The sequence below is a fragment of the Phaseolus vulgaris genome, chromosome 1 (assembly GCF_051622355.1).
Source record: "Phaseolus vulgaris cultivar YP4 chromosome 1, ASM5162235v1, whole genome shotgun sequence".
Lineage (NCBI taxonomy): Eukaryota > Viridiplantae > Streptophyta > Magnoliopsida > Fabales > Fabaceae > Phaseolus > Phaseolus vulgaris.
In genome coordinates, this window is record NC_143498.1 from 38,752,906 (window position 1) to 38,775,111 (window position 22,206).

The following is a 22,206-nucleotide window of genomic DNA, read 5'->3' on the forward strand; positions in this document are numbered from 1 at the left end:
GTGTTTCAGAAAGGCGTATTCGAACCTTAATGGATATGGTTAGGAGCATGTTAAGTAAGTCAACTGTACCTGTTTCATTGTGGATGCATGCTTTAAAACTGTCATGTATCTATTGAACAGGGTTCCTAGTAAGGCAGTTCAAACACCTTTTTGAATTGTAGACAGGAAGGAAACCCAGTTTGAGACACCTGCATGTTTAGGGATGTCAGGCAGAAGTCAGAATATACAATCCGCAAGAGAAGAAATTGGATGCAAGAACAATCAGTGGATATTTCATCGGTTATCCAGCAAAGTCAAAAGGGTATATGTTTTACTGTCCTACCCATAGCACAAGAATTGTTGAATCTGGAAATGCACGGTTCATTGAAAATGGTGAAACCAGTGGGAGTGATACTTCACAAAATGTGGAGATTAAGGAAGTTAGCGTACAGGTTCCTTTAACTAGTACCTTTACTTCAAGTATTGTTGTTCCTAATGTAGTTGAGTCACTCAACAATAAAGAAGAACAACAAATTAATGATCATGAAGTTAACAATGAACCTGTAGTAGAAGTTAACAATGAACCTGTAGTAGAAAAACCACAAGAAATAATATTAAGAAGATCTCAAAGAGAAAGAAAGTCTGCTATTTCGAATGATTATGTGGTTTATCTACAAGAGTTAGAAAATGACTTAGGTATTGATAATGATCCAGTTTCATTTTCAGATGCCATCAATGATGATAATTTTGATAAGTGGTTAGATGCCATGAAAGATGAGCTTAAATCAATGGCACAGAATGATGTATGGGACCTTATAGAATTGCCAGAAGGATGCAAGAGAGTCGGGTGTAAATGGGTCTTTAAGACTAAATGTGACTCTCGTGGCAATATCGAACGTTACAAGGCCCGACTTGTTGCCAAAGGTTTTACTCAAAAGGATGGCATTGATTATAAGGAAACATTTTCACCTGTTTCTAAGAAAGATTCCTTTAGAATTATCATGGCATTAGTAGCTCATTATGATCTTGAGTTGCATAAGATGGATGTCAAAACTGCCTTTCTGAATGGGGATTTAGAAGAGGATGTTTATATGGACCAACCAGTGGGGTTCATTGAAGAAGGAAAGGAACACATGGTGTGTAAACTTAAGAAATCAATATACGGGCTTAAACAGGCTTCTAGGCAATGGTATCTTAAGTTCAATGATACTATTGTGTCCTTTGGGTTTAAGGAAAACATCGTTGATCGGTATATATATTTGAAGGTCAGTGGGAGCAAGTTTATATTCTTGATTCTGTATGTTGATGATATCTTGCTTGCAACTAATGATCTTGGTCTATTAAGTGAGACTAAGAAGTTTCTCTCTAATAACTTTGAGATGAAAGATATGGGTGAGGCATACTATGTGATAGGAATTGAAATATTTCGTGACAGATCACAAGGACGGTTAGGTTTGTCTCAGAAAGCATATATTAATAAAGTTTTAGAGAGATTCAAAATGGATAAATGTTCGACATCTCCTGTTCCAATTCAGAAAGGAGACAAATTTAGTCTCATGCAATGTCCAAAGAATGACTTGGAACGGAAACAGATGGAGAATATACCTTATGCATCTATTGTTGGGAGTTTAATGTATGCTCAAACTTGTACACGACCAGATATTAGTTTTGCAGTTGGTATGCTTGGTAGATACCAGAGTAATCCAGGATTGGATCATTGGAAAGCTGCAAAGAAAGTTTTAAGATACTTGCAAGGAACGAAGGATCACATGCTTACTTATAAAAGATCTGATCATCTTGAGGTGATTGGATATACACATTCAGATTTTGCTGGCTGTGTGGATACACGAAAGTCTACTTTTGGTTATATGTATCTTTTAGCCAAAGGAGCGATTTCATGGAAAAGTGCGAAGCAATCAGTCATTGCTGCGTCCACTATGGAAGCTAAATTTATGGCATGCTTTGAGGCCACAGTTCAGGCTAATTGGTTGCGGAATTTTATTTCAGGACTTGGAATTGTTGACAGTATTGCCAAGCCGCTGAAAATTTATTGTGATAACTCCGCAGCAGTCTTCTTTTCTAAAAACGACAAGTATTCTAAAGGTGCTAAACATATGGAATTGAAATACTTTGCCGTTAAAGAAGAAGTTCAGAAACATAAAGTGTCAATAGAACGTATTAGCACTGATCTTATGATTGCTGACCCTTTAACAAAAGGGTTACCGCCCAAAACATTTACTGGTCACGTTATAAATATGGGCATTATGTTACTAGTGAATTATGAATGTTGTTATTAATGTTTATTTGACACTTTGAGCTCATTGATAAATAAAGTTTCTGAAATTTATGTTGTTTTCTACTTTATGTATATGCATGCAAATTATGTTATTATGTTGTGGAAAACAAATTATGTTGTTATTGATGACAATGACATTATGTTTGAACCTATTACGAATTTCTCACTATAAAGTCATATTAAGGAGAAATGATGATATAGTAGTACATGGAAGGAAATGTGTCGATTGAAATGACATATAACCGCCATGACTCTTATTATTTCTGTTTCCTTGATTATGATTAATGATAGAACCAATTTATGTAAGGCCTTTTAAATGCGCATTTATGTAATTATTAAATCATGAAAGTATTATAACTCATATGAGTCAAGTGGGAGAATGTAAGAAATTATGTAAATTAATTTCTATAAAGTGACTCACATGACTTAGAGTTTGGGCTTTGGGCCCGAATATGATTTAATAATAATAATAGAATTAAAGACCCATTGGTTAATGTGAGAAATATATATATGATGATATACCTAATGGAAAACCTACATCTGATGGAGATTGGGAACTAAAGGCTATAGGGTTCTGTCTTTGCAAATAATAGTTGTCTCACTATTAACCATCACGAAAGTGTGTGACAAGAACGGAATTGCTAAGAGATAGATTGGGACAAAGGAGATAAAGTAACTGCTCAATTAGGATCACTCATGGATCAAGGTAAGTGCCTATTCCTTCTTGATTATATGATTGTGTGAGAATCATAATATGATAAGATCTATATGAGAACATTATTGTATGTGTTCAATTTACGTTTATTCATGTTTTAAAATTACAGATACCTCTCCATCTGTCATGGTTTGGAAAAACTAAGCACATTATAAACTACCTTATCTAGGCCGTAGCAGTTACTTTTGGGGTTCTGGAGGAACACATTTGAAGGAGTTAGTTGCGTAGCTGCAGGGACATGTTCTTTAGATCAGGAATTTATGTGGGCAGATTCAGATTCAAATTCCAATGCTGAAATTTTGAAGAGTGGTTGTTTTTTCAACACCTTTAAGATTGGCGTGCTCTCAGTGTCGCATTGTCAACAGACACTGCTGGGGGAATCTTGGTGTTTGGCTGGGATGAATTTTGTAAATTTATCTCCATCCAGCTATGAAGCCATTACTTTGTTTCTTTGCGGGTTTTCTTCGGTCATACCCAACCAAGAGGTTTCTCTGTGCCATGTTTCCAAAGATGGAAAGACCCTCACTTGCTATGAAAGCAAAGCAAACTACCTCTGCTAGTGAGGTGTGATTCTCACTTATGGAGCTGCTGGAATTCTAATTGTGCTTTACTTCAAAAGGAAAGCAGGATGTGATCAAGGGTTGAAATATGTCAATGATGCTTCGTTGGTGGCGTTGATGTGAAGGCACATATACCTCATTTAGGGGTTTTTCTGAAAGAATAGCTAGTGCTGGACCAAGTATAAAGACAATATGGAATAAAGACAATATGCATCAGCTATTAGAATTCCTTAGCTAACGTTAATTTGCATTTTTTTTGCAGGTACAATGCTTTTCAAATACAGGGATGTAGGGGGCCATATGCTGAACCACTGGTGTTCCAAGTGAATTCAGTGGCTGGTGCTAGTACAGATGTTTTGTTGGTACAACATTATCCAAATGCAGTCCCAACTACCAATGTTTCCTTAAGCAGCCTAATCTGGTTTTTCTGGTGCTGTTGAGGCATTGGTCTGACCTATTTTCCTGGTTTTTTTATGTCTGTAGCAGGATCTGCTAACCCTGGAGAAGGTTTTCTGCGTTCAACCTGTGTGCTGATGAAGATGCAAAGGACTAGTTGGTTGTTTTTTTTACCAGTTTAGTGAGCTTGTAAGGAGATGGTATGTTGGAATGGAATGTGTGTCTGAACGTAGAATGCTGCAGAAGTTTATGCTTAATCATACGGCCAATTCTTTATGATGTTGGCTACAATGGTAAAGGTGATTGATATCATGTCGTATTATACACCAATAGAAGCATAAGTAATTCTGGAATCAATTTCACTATGTCCTCTTGTGAAAAACTTCTTTGTTACTGCCAAATGGAATGTTCTCTCCATGAATTTTGTAGGCCTTTATTCCCAATTATTTTGCTTGAAACTGAGGTCTAGTGGCAAGATATTCACATACATTTTATCCGTATGCATAGGGTGTAGGAGGCAATCTTGTAATTGTTTATAGCTTTGCTAAACAATAATGTTAGGGCTAGATTTGTGGGCTGCTTTTCCCCTTTGGGTTTGTGAGGGGAGAGGGGGGTTTATGATAGTTTAAGAAATTTGTGCTTTATAGGTTAGAATTGCTGAACTCTTAAACTAGGAAAGGGTATGTATGAGGGTTGGAACACTCCTTAAGTGTCTTGTTTTATTTTATTAATTCATTGCTGATAAAAAAAAACTTCCAATAGCTAAAGAATATGAAACCTTAACCATGAATTCTACTTTTTCTTTTTCCTAAGGTGATAAACTTTATTTCTTTCTTTATCACTAATGTGCACATATGCTACGTAACCAAAAACTCTAAGATGTGAATTTTTTACCTCTTTGCCCATACCTTTTCTAGTATTTTGGGCTCCAATGGTCACTACAAAAAAAACATTAAATAGAAAATAATTTTAGAGATAAAAAATAATTAGTTACTATATTGACTAAATCATATACTATTTTAGAGAATAAAAAATTATTGGTATCTAAAATAATTTCTATTATTAATAAATAGTTTCTAAATTAGTATCTTTTTTTTATCTGCAAAGAATTAATAGAATTAAAGGGGACACTTATGGGATATCCCAACCTGAATACAAAGCCAAGAGGCTACAAAAGCATACCTACTCTGCTATCATAACATAAACCCTCCAACCCACTAAGGGGTCGCGACAAACCCAAAGGAGCATACAAAAAACCAGCAACAGCTGGACCAGAAATGCAACCAAGCAGGGGCCTGTTGCATTTATGATCAACAACTGCCCCTAGACCTGTGTGAGCCTGTGCCTGCAATCAAACCCCAAAAACAGAACAACATAACACAAATAAAAACATCCTACCTAGCTATAAACCGACCAAGGCTTCACAAAATAACATATATGAATCCCCAACCCCATAAAGCTATATAAAAACAACATAACAATCTTCCTGCCAACGCTATATAAAAACACCGACAACTTCATCTTAACACAGAACAATCTTCTTGCCTCATACTCCATCCATTGTCTTCATCTTCCTTATACCCAAACTTTTGGAAAAAGATAAACAACATAATCTTAAACATCTACCAAATGATCCAAGCTTCATTTCCTTCACTGCTGCATAAAACAGAAGTCCCTACAATTCAAAATAGTTCCAGATCTTCCACCTTGAATCAATAGCATTGGCTGCAAGTGACTTCGTCTTGAGGCACCTGAACCATCAACAGATTCAGCAGCAAAGCCAGACCTGGGTACCCAAAACTTTGTCTTCCTACTGCACCAAGAATCATAATAGCTCATGAGCACAAGGGTGTTAGAATATATGACCTTAAACAAGAGGGGGAGGGGGGGAGGGTGAATTGTTTATAAGAGATTTTTGAAAACTTTTGAAGGTTTAATGAAATTCAGTGAATAAATCCAGAAGAGGAATCAAGTTAGCAAAGAACACAATCTGTTTTAAAGTGAAACACAAAAAAAAATAAAAATCGGTTGTTTCTTCGATTCAACCGATTTTTTTATTCCAGTAAAATTATAAACAACTTAAAATAGAATTTAAAAGAGATCAGAGAAAGAGAAATGGTGATATGATTCCAATAACATGATAGGGATATAATATGAACATGTTATGGATTCAACAAGAGTTGGAATATGATTAGGAACTTTTTAAGAATTGGATCAATGTTCTTAACAATCAAGAACTCACCAAAACACAAGTAACCAAGCCAAACTCACATAGAAACCCTTAATATGGCATATGAACAGATTAAAACAAGAGAAAACACAAATGAACCGATTAAAACCCAAGGAAACACAACCAAAACCACAAGAACAACAAAATAGAAGAAACTACTGAACAAAAACACAAAACAAGCAAGTTCTACCGATTGAAATGACTAGAAACATCAAAGACATATTTTAGAGTTTGTTTTGGAATGGAAATGGATGAAGAAGATGAAAAGAACTAGGAAACTTATGTGGTTGTAGCTCTTGGAGATGTGCACGCCACTTGAAGGATGAAAGGCTTCAAGATGAGTGTAGTTGCCGCCACTTGAGAGTCCAAGAATGCACTCAAGATAAGACTAGAAGAGAAGAAGACACAAGTCTCTCTCAATTCACTCACCAATTTGAGAGAGGTTCTTTACTCAAAATTCAATTTTATTATTTCAAAGACCCAAGCCTTCCTTTTATAGGGAGGAAGACCAGTCACCTATTACAAAAGAAGCTTACAAGAGAAGCTTTCTAAGGTAGCCTTCTAAACTCTTCCAATTCTACCGCCTAAATGGAGAGTGAAGAGACACCTTCTAGACTTTTCCTACAACTAATGCCTATAGGTGCTATACAAAATAGGTGTCTTAGGTTTCCCTCTTTATCACCTTCCTAAACACTATTCTATATTATTTACAAATTTATACAAAAGAAACTATAAAGAGAGATATTAATTGGAGCCCATTCTTGAATGCTTGTAGTCTTCTTTTGGCTTTAGCTTTGGTCCTCTCTTTATTTTAATTCTTCTTTAATTTTTGAGAAGACTAGAAGGAAGAACTTTAAATGTTTGGGTAGATGGCCTCTTCCTCCATTAGTAAAATCCTCTCTTACTTGATCTCTATCAAATAGACACAAGCAATTTATACTGGTTCACTCTTACAACAAGAGCTACATCCAGTTCCTAGAAACCACAGGGTAAACCAATAAGCCATCAAACCAGATTACAAACACCACACACCAAAGTAGTGACCTTGAACCCCTCAAGAAACACACTACCTTCGGCAAACGACACCAAGAGTGTTGATCTTGAACACCTCAAGAACACACAACACTCCTTGTCAATACAGCAACAAAAATACAGAAGATTGAGAAAAGGATTACACCTGATCAAAGTACAACTGAAAAGAATAAAATTGCATTCCTATTCCACTCTCACTTGAAAATCCAAAGCTTGATGTGAATCTTGAAAACTTGAGATCAAATATGTCAAAACTGAATTTCTCAAAACTGTTTCTTACACTTCAGAAACATATAACAAACTATTTGTATTTTCCAAAGATTGATTAAAACATTTAATGAAGGAGCGTATTCAGTTAGAAACCATTTAAGACAAATTCACCATTCAAAACAGAATTCTGTTAGGATTTTCAAAGAAACAATCGGTTGAAAACATGAAACAACCGATTGATTTGGTTTGACAGCTAAGTCAACCAAGTCAAACAACTTTCAATCTTTTTCAAAACCTTTAAGATCAAAACAATTGGTTGATTCGACAAAACAACAGGTTGTTTTTCACTTAGTTGGAAAAACATCTAATTTGAAAAAGGTTTCAATTCACATCAGTTTTACATTCAAAAAAAGAGTGGATCACACTTTAATCTACCGAGATCCCACCCACACATAGCAACAATACTAGCATTTCATCAAACACCTTGGATTTGGATTCTTCAAAGCTCTTGATCACTCTTGATCAATAAAGGGGTCCAACCAGCATCACCGTCCAAACTTATAAAAGCCTATTTGATCCCAGCTAGACCAAACAACTCACAAAATAGGAATAACCCTATTAGCTTGCTGGGACTACCCCTTCATCACCACAACCTGCACCACGACAAATGGTCCAAGACCTCTCTTTTCCAGACACACTCATTTAAAAATCACAGACACAAAACTACCCCGCAAAAACCAAGACATGTTACCTAAAGCTTTTAATGCATATAGAAGGGTTAAGGACCCAATCTGCAAAGGCGTAGTTAAAAGAAGTCGCCATGTGTTTCAACCATAACCATGACTTAAGCTGAGCCATCTGGAAGATATCTACAGCATCTACTACTCCTTGCTTAAAAAGAATAGAGTTTCTCTAGTCCCAAATGCACCTCACTATAGCAACCCAGACTCTTTTCTAAACCAAATCTTGCTTACTACTACTTTGAGACAGATGGAAACTCATGAAATGCGTCTTTAAGTCAAAGTGTTGAACAAACATGATCCCTAACCATTTGAAGCATAAAGACCAAACACGTTGAGCATAAACACAATCTATGAGCAGATGTTGGCACACTTCCTCCTTAGTCTGACACATAACAAATACAAATGAGTTCATCTGCACTCCTCTTCTACTCAGACTCTCCCTTGTAGGAATTCTTCCTAAAAGAGCCCTCCAAGTTGTAGTAAACACATTAGGGAACGCCTTAGCCTTCCAAAGGTACTCAAAAGTAGAATGGTTGGTTCCTCTGGTTTGCTTCGCTAGGCATTTTTAAGCAACGTTCACAGTGAACAACTCGGATTTATCCACCCCCCATACATGGATGTCATTCACATATCTATTTATTGTAGCCCTTGATATGCACGCAACAAGGTTTGCTTCTAACTCTGATTCCCACTCATATCTGACCCGCCTCCACCTTAACCTCCCCCGCCAATCCGGACCTAACCACTCACCTACCTCTCCCACTTTTTGTTCCTGGTTACCCGACAAGGAAAACAGTCTCGGGTATAAAGTTTTGAGGTTTGTATCTCCAGCCCACACATCTTCCCAAAATCTAACCTTATCTCCCCTGCCTAATTTCCATTTTAGTTCTTTTTGGAACCACCCATCTCCTCCTCCCTCACTACAAACCTTTTTTAGGTCTCCCCACCACCACGATTGATACTTCACAGGGATGTGGAGACTTTCAAGATTCGTCCCATACTTTGATTCAAGCACTTCCTTTCACTTCCCTTTCTCTTGGGAAATATAACGCCATCTCCATTTAGATAAGAGAGCATAATTAAACTTTTTGATCTCTTTAAACCCTAATCCTCCATCCTCTTTCGGTTTGTACAAGTCTTCCCAGTTTATCCATGTGATCGACCTTTCCTCCTTACCTCACCCCCACAAGAAAATTAGCTACTAATTACTTAGATTCTAAAGTTAGTAGCTAAAATATTGGTAGCTAATTAGATACCAATTTATAAATTATTTTTTAATAATAGAAACTACTTTAGATACCAATAACTTTTTAGTCTTTAAAATAATATATAATTTAGTCAATGTAGTGACTAATTATTTTTTGTCTCTAAAATTGACTTTTATTTAATAATTTTCTTGTATTGGGTATTGATGGACCTCAATTAATTAAGTTGTTGTATTGATTGATTTTGTCATTGTTTTGGCAAGCCTGATAGCAAACACAAACTTCTACATGTTTGAGTCAAAGTTCGATTCATACACTAAACTACACCATTTTGTTGAGACGTACTCGACTAATCCTTTCTATTTTAATCTCGTGCTCATAACAAAACTTCTTAAATATATTCTCTTCATGTTCGTCACCATTGTTAGTTCCAAACTTATTAATCTTCAATCCTGTCTCATTTTCAACCAAATCGTGAAAGCCTCAAATGCTTCTAACTTATATTTTAGAAAGAAAACCCATACTTCCCTAGAGTGATAATTTATAAGGCTGAAAGTTTTGCTTTCCACCCCAATGGATGGAAAAATTGTTGAACCTTGAATATCAGAGTGAATGAACTCAAGTTTTCCTTCTTTAAGGTTCTTCCACTTGTTTAAATTTGGAATCTAATTCGTTGATGCTTTTCAAGTATATAGTCTTCACACATGTTAATCAAAACCTTCTAGTACTTGATCATCATCCCTTTCTCACTCATATGGCCTAACCTTTGATGCCATAAGTTGAAATTTTCATTTAGTTCAATTGTAATCAAATGATATGCTTTCGTAGTCTTGTGAAGAGTACCACTCTTTTTACCGTGAGCAATTATCATTGCACCATTGGAAATCTTCTAACAATCTCCATGGAAGATTACCGTGTAACCATCATCATCGACTAACTGACTTATTGAGATTAAGTTTTTTGTTAAGTTGGTGATAATTATAAGTTAGGTTTCTTAGTGAAGAAAATAAATTTAAATTACTTTTAAAATAATATATAACTATTATATTAAATATATTGTACAATAAAATCATTAAATGTCAATTAATTTAAAGACAAAAAATAGTTAGTTATTTAAGTTAGATACTATTTTACAAACTTTATAAACTAAAAGTATTGATATCTAAATTAATTTCTATTATCAATAAAAAATTTATAAAGTAGTTTTTAAATTGGTATCTAACACTAGTTACTAAATATTTTAGATTTTAAATTGATCATTAATTTAATTAAAAATTAATTTAGAATCTAGAAAGTTAATAGTTAAAATTTTGATAGCTAATAGTAGTAGATATCAACTTAAAACTTACTTTATAAATTTTTATTAATAATATAAACTATTTTAGATGTCAATAATTTTGTAGTTTATAAAATAATATAGTCAACATAATGATTATTTATTTCTTTATCTTTAAATTAATTAATTGGTGCTGTTTTTTATTTCTCATTTTTCTCCTTGTTCTATTTCTCTTTTACATAACAAACTTTACATATATCTCTTCTCAACACCTCTATGTTTTAAATTAATCATCAATTTGTAAAATTTTCAGAGGAAATATTAGAAATAGTCTTTCACCTCCATTCATTAAGTTGACAAAAGAGAAAATCACATATATAAATGGTACTACCCAGGGAGAGACACGAAGGTTCTTTCATTTCACTATATAGGTCATAGAAGAAAAGAGGCAATATCATCTGATGTTATAAGTTCTTAGTGAGTATGAATGGTGTTCTGTAATGTTTGTAGATATTTTTATTTAACTTATGTCTGAACTTTATCTGATCAAAATCTAAAATATCTGAGATAAAATTAGATCAATCTAACTATATAATAAAATAGTTCAAAGAGTTTACTTTTTTAATAAAACAAAAATGGACTTAAGATGATTGAAAACACAATTAGAAAGTATTTAAAAAATGTCTACATTGATGAAGATGCATTTCACAATGCACACAAAATGTCTACATACCTCCATTGATTGGTAGATGTTGACCTGATATCTTTCTCTGATGAAGTCTGTGGTGTAGCTGGTTTCGGTAATCCAATACAAGTTGAGCTGACAAAATTGGTGATGGATCTTGAGTGTGGAAATAACCTAAAGGATATCCCTGGGGCTACGGGCCTTGAAAGAAAGAAGGAGGCCATTCCGTAGGGGGCTGATCCTCGTTTTCAGCCCAGTTAGAAGAGGAAGATGGTGGATATGAGAAGAAGCCAGATGAAGAGGAGTGTGGTTTAAAGGATGAAACAGGTAAGATCTATATGGCGCACGAAAGCCCTTTAGGAGGCCTATGAGCGAGTGACAACGAAGTGAAATGACAGGCTTTCTCAAATGGCATAATCGCAAGAGTCCTTGCGCCAGGAAGTGGTTCGTCATCTAAGAAAAAGGGGAGCAATGGGGAGCAGTATGCGTATGGAGGAGCAATGCTAGGAGCATTGTCTTCACCACTTTCATCTGGAGATGGGGGAGCAAAGGAGAGAAGCAAGTCCAATTCCCCGCCACGTCGGAGAAAGAAGAAAGGACTCGTTGAATTGGGGGAACCTCTCTCTCACCCGAGACAGTCGGCAAGGCTCAACGAAAGACGTTCTCAGGCGGGTACCTCTTCTTTTCTCAAAGATGGAATATCTATAGCTTCAATTTCAGATAAAGATATTATCAATTGCAATTCTCGTATGGTTGCTCATAGTAACATAGCGGAATCACCTGATCTGTGGGCAATTGGAAAGCAAATCAGGTTGTCTTGCCGAGGAATGAAGAGGAGGTTATCAAAGAATACGACTGTATGGAAGTAAGAGATTCGGAGGTGGCAAGTAGCCATAAGGAAGGGAAAGAGAATAGTGTTTTATGATAATTATGAACTTGAATATAAGAGGTTTGGGGGGAGGCACCAAAGCTAGGTACTTGAGACAAATTATAGCGAATGAGGGTGTTGAATTCGTGTGCTTGCAAGAAACAAAAGTGAAGACTTTCTCATATGCTAAATGTTACTCTTTGTGGGGGGACAACAAAGTTAGATGATTACATTATGAAGGAGACAATGGAAGTGGAAGTTTGCTATCGATGTGGCATAAAGAAGCTTTCAATTATGATAATCACCTGATGGGGAAGGGTACATTGTGATTTTCGGAGTCATCTTAAAGCTAACCTCAGATGTGTAGCGGTTAATGTCTACGTTGCCTGCAACTTGAGAGATAAGAAAACCCTTTGGGAGGAGTTGTCTAACATCAAAGCCACCTCACAAGATGTGGTTTGGTGTTTGTGTGGCGACTTTAATGCTACTAGAAGTCAAAGTGAAAGGAAAGGAAGTACAGGAAGGGAGGATCATGCAAGTGAGATCTAAGGTTTTAATAGCTTCATTGATGATAACATTTTGCTTGACATTCCTATTGTGGGTAAAAAGTACACGTGGTTTAAGTCTAATGGTTTGGCAAAGAGTAGATTAGATAGAGTTCTTGTTACTGAGGAGTGGATGAAAAAGTGGCCTATGTGCAAACAGTATGTACAACGAAGGGAAGTTTCCGATCACTGTGCCATAGTGGTGAAGTCTATGGAAAAAAGATTGGTGACCTAAACCCTTCCGAACCATTGATGCTTGGTTTACAGAGACGGGCTTTGGTGAGATGGTGAAGACTAAATGGAACTCCTACTCCATCCAGGGGAGCGGGTTATTGAAGATGAAAGAGAAGTTGAAGTGTTTGAAGGGGGATCTAAAAGTGTGGAATAGGGATGTGTTTGGGAACATAAATACAAGTAAGAAGAGGATTTTACAGGATATTGAGGATATTGATTGTCAAGAATGCAATGGGACTATTACAGAAAGTGTTAGGCTAAAAAGGTGTGAGTTGATAAGTCATCTCAGGGAAATTGATAAAAAGTTAGATTCGCTGATTTGCCAAAAAGCTAGAGCAAGTTGGTTCAAGAATGGGAACTCCTGCACTAAATTCTTTCATTCGACCCTTAGATGGAGAAGACTTAGAAATGAAGTAAAGGGTGTTGAGGTTGGAGATCAATGGTGTGAGGAACCTAGTACAGTGCGCCTAGAAGTGAATAAGCTCTTTGAGAATAGATTTAAAGCCATGAAAGATTTTGGAGTAAAACTTGATGCAGTCGAGTTTAAGTCCCTTACTGTAGAGGACAATCTGGGTTTAATAGCTTCTTTTACTGAGAAGGAAATTAGAGACGCTGTGTGGCAGTGTGAAGGCACAAAGAGTTCAGGCTCTAATGGATTCAATTTTAATTTTCTTAAGAAAAGTTGGGAAGTCAAAAAAGTTGAGGTTGTGGAAGCGGTGGGGCAGTTTTACGAAACTGAGGGTATCCTAAAGGGTTGCAATGCCTCATTTATTGCTTTGGTACCCAAAGTTAGGGACCCTTCCAGTCTCGAGCAATACAAACCAATCTCTTTAGTGGGCGCTATGTACAAAATCATAGCAAAGCTGTTGGCGGACATGATTAAGAAAGTTTTCTCCTCTGTTGTTGATGAAAGCCAATCGGCGTTCCTGAAGGATAGAGGGATCCTTGACAATGTACATATGGCTAATAAGGTGGTAGAACACTTAAGGAGAAGAGGGAGAAGTGGATTGTGTCTAAAGGTGGATTTTGAAAAAGATGGGAATTCCTCTATGATATCCTTCATAGGATGGGGTTTCATCATAGATGGATTATGTGGATTTGAGGGTTCTTGGAAAGTGCTACTGTATCAGTGCTAGTCAATGGGAGCCCTACAGAGGAATTTAAACCTTCAAGAGGGCTAAGGCAAGGCGATCCCTTAGCACCCTTTCTCTTTCTTGTGGTAGCTGAAGGCCTTGCTGGGCTAGTAAGGCAAGCTGTGAAGACCAACATATTATCTGGCCTTAAGATCGGAAGAAAGGAGGTCGAAATGTGCTTCCTCCAGTATGCAGATGATACCTTGTTCCTCTGTGAAAACTCTCTCACCAATGTGGTGACTCTGAAGGCTATACTAAGGGGTTTTGAGTTAGCCTCAGGTCTCAAGATTAGTTTCCATAAGTCAAAGCTAGCAGGTATTAATGTCCTTAGTAGAGATATTGGTTGCTACACAAGGACCCTGAACTTCTCTCAGATGGGAACTCCATTAAACTATTTGGGCCTAGAGGTGGGGGGAAACCCAAGGAAGAAAAAGTTTTGGGAGCCTGTTCTAAGAAAGTTGCAATCACGGCTCAATGTGTGGAAAGAAAGATTCTTATCTATGGCAGGAGGAATATATTTAATCAAGTCTGTTATCACTGTCTCACCGCTCTATTATCTGTCTTTGTTCAAAGCTCCAGAGTCGGTATGCAAAAGCATTATCAGTATTCAAAGGAGGTTTCTGTGGGGATGGGGAAAGGAGAAAAGGCTGATGGCATGGGTCAGCTGGAAAAACATATGTAAACCGAGAAGAAGGAGAACTATGTATCAGAGACATTCGTAAGTTTAATGTTGTGCTCTTGGCTAAATGGAGATGGCGTTGTGTCTTAGACGAAAAAGAGAGGTGGAAGTAATGTTTGGACTTAAAGTATGGCTTGGAACATAATGTAGCTCAAACACCACTGAAACTCCAGTCATGGTGGTGGAGAGATTTACTGAAGGTCTGTAGGGAGAGAGGAAGAGATGGGTGGTTCCAAGAAGAAGTTGGCTGGAAACTAGGGAGTGGAGGTAAAGCAAGATTTTGGGAGGATGTGTGGGTTGGAAATGTCAATCTCAAATCTTTGTTCCTTAGACTGTTCTTCTTATCGCTAAACCAGGGTCAAAAGGTGGAAGAGGTAGGGGTGTGGGAAGAATCGGTGTGGCGATGGACCTTAAGGTGGAGGCGTGTCAGATTTGAATGGGAGATTCCTTTGGAAACCGGACTTGGTATACACATATCTAGAGCTACTGTAACAAAGGACAATAAGGATGCCCAGGTGTGGAGAAGCAATGAATCTGGGAGTTTTACGGTGAGTTCTGCATATGAATGCCTAGTTAAGGCCGATAGGGGCCCACATATTGCTGCTTTCAAGTACCTATGGAAGATTAAGACGTTCCCTAATGTGATGATCACATCATGGAGGGTACTGTTGGGTAGAGTACCAACTAGAGAGTGCTTGAGCAAGAAAGGGGTGACGTTGAACACTATAGTATGCGCCCTGTGTCAGTCCAAGGAAGAGTCGTGTCAGCACCTCTTTTTGGAATGTAAACATGCGCTGAGTGTTTGGGCCTTATGCTATAGATGGATTGGAATTTTGTTTGTCCAACATAATGATCTAATAACCCACTTTGAGAGCTTCCATTTGATCCAGAGTAGTAATAAACAAAACTTGGTGTGGAAAGGGGTGTGGGCAAATATAGTCCGGTGTATGTGGGAGCATAAAAATTCAGTCGTGTTCAACCAAGGAGTTGTAGATGTGGAAGAAGTGTTCCAAAATGCCCAACTTAAATCGTGGTTATGGATAAAGCATAAAGCGCTTAACTTTAATTACTCTTTTGCAGAATCCAATGTCGTGCATTAGTAGTTTTATATAAGCGGTTGTAGGTGGTGCCCAAAGTGGTAGTGTTGCGCTTTGGAGGAGGAAGGAAGAAAGATGGAGTGAGGCTAAACCGAAGGTGTGGGATGTAGTAGACCCAAAGTAGACCATGTAAATAGGGTTATGGCCGAATACAATGATGGAGAAAGTCCTAGATGAGCACATTGTCCTGGATGATGGAGGTTGGAGTGTAGGTTGAAAACTGCTGATCTGGTTTAAAGTAGACAGTGCAGCAGTTAATTAACAGTCGAGAAGGTTTTTCAGGTAGCATCACTTATCTGATGTGTTAATCAAAGCTGTTGTGAAGGTATCCTGTGTGGAAGCTGCTGGACGGGCATAGGTAGGACCTATCAATACTCCTGGTGAGGAATGGTGTTATGATGTGCTACCAAAGCTAGGAAGGTCTATCACGCATCCAAGAAGGACCGTCCATGTTAAGTATGGGTACTGTTATATATTAGCCTGCTAGGGTGCTTGCAGGACCACTAACTGCACTGATATTTGTAATTGGTGCTGCTGTATGGGGTGGTATACACTGATACTTGTAATTGTTGCTGTTGTATGGGGTTTTATGCTGTTATGTGGCCTGGATTACGACTTTTGGATGGCTTTCTGGTTCTATGGTTGCAGCTGGTGCATCTGCTGGTGGTATGGTCAGGAGTTCTGTCTTAAGGCTGAACTAAGCTTGGTATGGTGGTGTAGTGGGGTGGGGTAAGTGCTGGCTCATGGTTGTGGTGATGAGAAGGGATCCTTGCTGCAGACATGCTTTGGGCTTAAGCTTGTGTGCTGTTCAGGCCTCCTATAGCACAATAACAAGGTGACCTACTATAATGATGTGACAGCAGGAAGCAAATTCTATTTGCTTGGGTATAATGGCTACTTGTCTTTTAGAGGACCTGGTCGCCTTTCAAGAATGCAAGTGCATATCTCTTTGAAGTTGATTTTTGGTTCTTAAAGTTGATTGGGTTTGATCCATAGTTATTTCGATGTAGGTTTGGTTTTTTCTTTGCAGTATAATGGAGTTGTAATGTTTTTGGAGGGTTTTAGGATAGCATTGTACATCCTAAGCTATTTTTTGTTTTGTTTTGTATACTAGTTGAGATAAGTATTCCTTAATTCATCTTAATTCTTAAAAAAAACCTCTATTGATTGCTCATTTTACTATTTTTTTTTTTCTTTCTTAACAGTTTCTGTACTCCCAAACTTACACGTTACTATGTTAACATCTTTTCTACATTAAAGACTAGGTTAAAATGAAATATGATAGATAATTTCTTTTAATATTGTGTATTTTATTGTTCATATTTTAAAAGATCAATTTTTCTCTTTAATTCGACTTAGAGCCTTTTTAAATTAACATTTAGCATTTATATAAAATAATTGTTACATTTTAAGGCTAGGTTTAACTTTATCTTCTTTTATTCAACTTTTTTTTCTTAATTAAATTTAAAATATTTCATAAATTTAAATATTTCAAATTTAGTTTCTATTAAAAAAAATATTTTACCAAGTGTTCAATTTTTTTTCTCATTTTTATCCTCAGTACCATTTGATTTTGGCGGAATGACACGATGGTTATTTTTATCTTTCTATTTATAACTTATTATTCAACTAGTTTCTCCCCTTTCTATTCTCTGATTTTTTATCATGATGGGGTTATTTTTTTTTTTTTACCAAAATGGGATCTGTTTAAAAAAAATTACAAATTTAGGCAAGTCGTGCCAATTTGACACGACTTTATATGCACAAATCTTTCCAATTTGACACGACTCTTCCATGTCATACTAAAGTCGTGCCAACTTAACACGACTTCTGCCCTGTGATACTGAAGTTGTGCCAACCTGACACGACTTCTGCCACGTCATAATTTTTTTAAAAATTTTATTGTTTATATATTGGGTAGTAAGTTATGTAATGTTAAAAATTAATTTGATACATAATTTTCTAAGAGTGTTAGTTTTAAGGAACAAAAAATTGGATATATAATTATTTTGAAATTATTTAATTATTTCAAAATAATTACAAATTATTTATATTATTTGACTTATTTAAAATTTATATAATTATTTTTAAATTATTTAATTATTTCAAAATAATTACAGTACTTATACCTTTTTATATTTTAATATAAATGACATTAAAAAAAATAAACAGGTTTAAAAAATGTATTATTTGAGTTGTGATAAAAAAAATTATTACTTCAGAAAAAAATGAATAATTGTGATACACGATTATCCAATTTTTTTTTCTTAAAACTAACACTCTTAAAAAATTATGTATCAAATTAATTTTAACATTACATAACTTACTACCCAATATATAAACAATAAAATTTAAAAAAAATTATGACGTGACAGAAGTCGTGCCAAGTTGGCACGACTTCAGTTTGACAGAACAGAAGTCGTGCCAAATTGACACGACTTGCCTAAATTTGTAATTTTTTTAAACGGATCCCATTTTGGTAAAAGCAAAAAAATAATAACCCCATCATTGTAAAAATCCCTATTCTCTTTCAAGTTATTGATAATTAATGAGATGAGTTAAAAAAATCAACTAGTTTCTTCCCTTTCTAATCTCTTTCAAGTTATTGATAATTAATGAGATGAGTTGAAAAAAATGGAAGAGGTGAGAAAAGTAATCATTGTATAATTCTGATCATGTCAAGATTAGACGATAGCGTATTTTGAAAAGAGTAAAAAATATTTCAAGCCTTTAATAAAACAAAAATTTGTAATAAAAAATAATTCAAAATTTTTCATAAAGGTTTGATATATGTGTGAACCTTATCCATTAGATAACTTAGAGCCATTTTATCACGTCATGGACTTTTGATCAAATGAATTGGTAGGATGGAGATGGTTCATTGTTTGTCATTGATAGTGATTTTGAAAAATAAGAGCTACAAGTGTTTGCGACAAGAGGGAAGTGAGAAGATTGGTCACCAATTGGATTCGTGTTAAAAGAAAGTGTGAGATTTTAAGGATAAACAGAGTTTGTAAGAACAATTAAAGAATTAAGTCACGACATGTTTATGCTATTGTTCTTTAGCATCAAAATATGCTTTTAAAAAAATATGCCTATACTATTTATCCATTTTTTCCGTCTTCTACTTTTCCTACTTATTTCAATCCACATAACTTAAAAAGTTACCCAGACTCGAGTTAATTTTGAATTATTTATAAATTTTTAGACCTGAATTAAGGATGGATAATTTTGAAATTCCTTTAAAAATATCATAAGTTTTATAATAACAATAGATAATTAAGCAGATGAAGAATGTATTTAGTCATAAAAAAATGTAGGAAGTGTAGTCATAGGCATTGAGAGTGTGGCGCAGCAGAGACGCGAGAGAAAATAAGAATTTGCGCAAAATGATGAGAAGGGGGACAAGTTAACTCCCAAACGTATGAATCCGGGAGAAGGTAGAAAATTGGAAGGAGGGGGTAATCGGAAAAAGTACGAAAGGAGAGAAGACTCTATGTGGGAGAATCAAGTAGAAGTTATAGATAATTGGCTACAAGGCAAGAGACCCTTGTGTTGGATCATCACTTGGACTTGAGGTTAGATTCCTTTAATCTCAATAACTTTGTTTCACATAGTGCTGCCAAAAACTGTAATAGACTGTTTTGCTTAAAAAATAATATTCTGAAGCAGTTAGAATATGGAATTTAGGTAAAGAGTTGGGTTTTTCTTATAATGGGGAAGATGACTTCATAATTGGTAGACTACATTTGAAAAATATAATATAAGAACAAGTCAATATTAGAGACTAGGTGGAGATATAAAAAGAAAATATTTAAGAGAGATTATAAGAAAAGAGTAGGTAGTATTAGTTTGTATCCAAGAGACAAAATGCTTATACATAAGTAGGGAGATTGTTAGATGTGGAACTCTAATGATATTGAACGGGTGGAAAACGAAATGTGTGGGTTATTTGGGTGGAAATTAGTGAAGTCAAAAGAACAAAATGTGAAGGCATGGTGTGTGGTAGGAGATTTCAACTCTATTAGGAGGTCAGGTGAAAGAAAAGGGGTTAATCCAACAGGGATTATTGGAGGGAAATAAGTGCTTTTAATTCGTTCATATAGAAAATGGAGTTGGAAAACATACCCATTGTTGGAAGGAAATTTACTTGGTATAAGGCAAACAAGTCAACTAAGAGTATAATAGATTGGATACTAGTTTTAAGGGAATGACTAGATAAGTGGTCGAATAACAAGAAATATGTTTTAAGCCGATCAATGTTTGATCATTGTGTTTTGATTTTAAAAGATATATGTTTGGATTGGGGACCAAAACCTTTCATAAGCTTAGATATATGGCAAAGAGATGCCATATTCATAGGCCTAATTAGGGACAAATGGACCAATTATGAGGTGCAAGGTTAGGAGATGTATATCTTTAAAGAGAAATTGAAGAAATTAAATTTTGATATTGAATCTTGGAACAAAGATATTTTTGGAAATGTAAACCAGTTGGGGGAGCAAAGGAAGATTCAAGATCTTGATGTGAGAGATGATGAGGAAGAATTAGGTGAGGAAGGGAAAGAACAGAGGAAGTTCTTGTTAGCGCAACAGAGTAAGAATGAGTTCAAACGAGACGTTATAATACAACACAAAGCTAGGAATAGGTGGATGAAACAAGGAGATCTGAATACAAAATGTTTTCATTCGATAGTTAAATGAAGAAGGTTAAGGAATGGTTTCAGAGGTCTGACAGAGAGTGATACGTAGTGTAAGGACCCGACAGTAGTTAAAGGTAAGGTTAAAGATTTTTCCAAGGATAGATTTGATGGGGAAGGTTGGAAATAGGTTAGGTTAGATGGAATAAACTTTAATACTATCTCCAGGGAAGACAATGAAATGTTGGTTGGGAATATAGATAAATAGGAGATAAGAGAAGCGTTATGGAATTGTGGTAGTTTTCAAAGCCCTGGTTCCGACAGATTCAATTTTGGTTTTTCAAAATTTTGTTGGGAAAAGATAAAAGTTGATCTAACCAAGGTCGTTCATAGTTTTGCTGAAAACAATAAATGGCTCAGGGGGCAAATAGTTCATTCATTTCTTTGATTCCTAAGTTCGATAACCCACAACACTTACAAGATTACAAACCAATATCGTTAGTGGAGTGTTTGTATAAAATCATAGCCATGATCATGTCCTCGAGATTGAAAGAGTTATGCATAAAGTGATTGATACTAGACAATCAACATTCCTCGAAAGCAGAGGGTTGATGGACAGTGTGCTGGTGGCTAATGAGATTATGGAGGAAGTAAAAAGAAAAAAGAAAAGTTGTGTGTTCTTTAAGGTGCGTTATGGAAAAGCGTATGATTGGGTTAGAAGGGAGTTTATCTATTATATGTTATGACGGTTAGGCTTTGGGTAGAGGTGGGTAAAGTGGATTAAAGCTTGCCTAGAATCATCCTCCGTCTTTGTGTCAGTGATGGGAGTCCAACAGAGGAATTTAAACCACATAAGGGATTGAGGCAAGGTGATATGCTAACCCTATTCTTGTTTCTAATAGTGGCAGAAGGACTAGCGGAAGTGGTTAGAAGTGCTGAAAAGAAGAATATGCTGAAAAGTATGTAGAATGGAGATAGTTTGGTCAAGGTGAATATATTACAATAGGCGAGTGACACATTATTTTTCTGTAAGGCTAAGATAGAAAGTGTTTTGACGATAAAAGTTATCCTGATCTGTTTTCAATTAACATCGGAACTTAAAGTCAATTTCTTGAAAAGTAGAATTGGTGGGGTGGGAGTGAAGCATTGAACCTTACTATGATATGCATCAATTCTCAACTATGATCTGATGAAACTCCCCTATAAATATCAAGGAATATTGGTAGGGGGATGTCATAAAAGAGCTAGTTTTTGGAAAGGAATGTTGGAGAAAATAAGGAGATGGAAGGGTAAATTTGTTTCAATGGAAGGAAGGATATATCTAATTAAGTTCGTGTTTACCTCCTTACCTTTGTTTTATCTATCCTTATATAAAATATTTGTGAAGGTGGCAAATGAGGTAGTGAAATTACAAAGAAATGTTTTATAGGGATGGGGTTCAGAGAGGAGGAAAGTAGCATCGGTGTCATGGAAGAAAATATGTGAATCAAAAGATCTTGGAGGACTAGGCATCATAGATATAAGATTTTTTAATGTAGCTCAACTAGGAAAATGGATATGGAGAATGAAATCAGAGGGAAAAGGATTATGGAAAGACATTTTAGAGTCAAAGTATGGAGGATGAAGAAATCTAATGGTTCAAGATAAGAGTAACAAGGAATCTCTTTGGTTGAGGGATATGAAA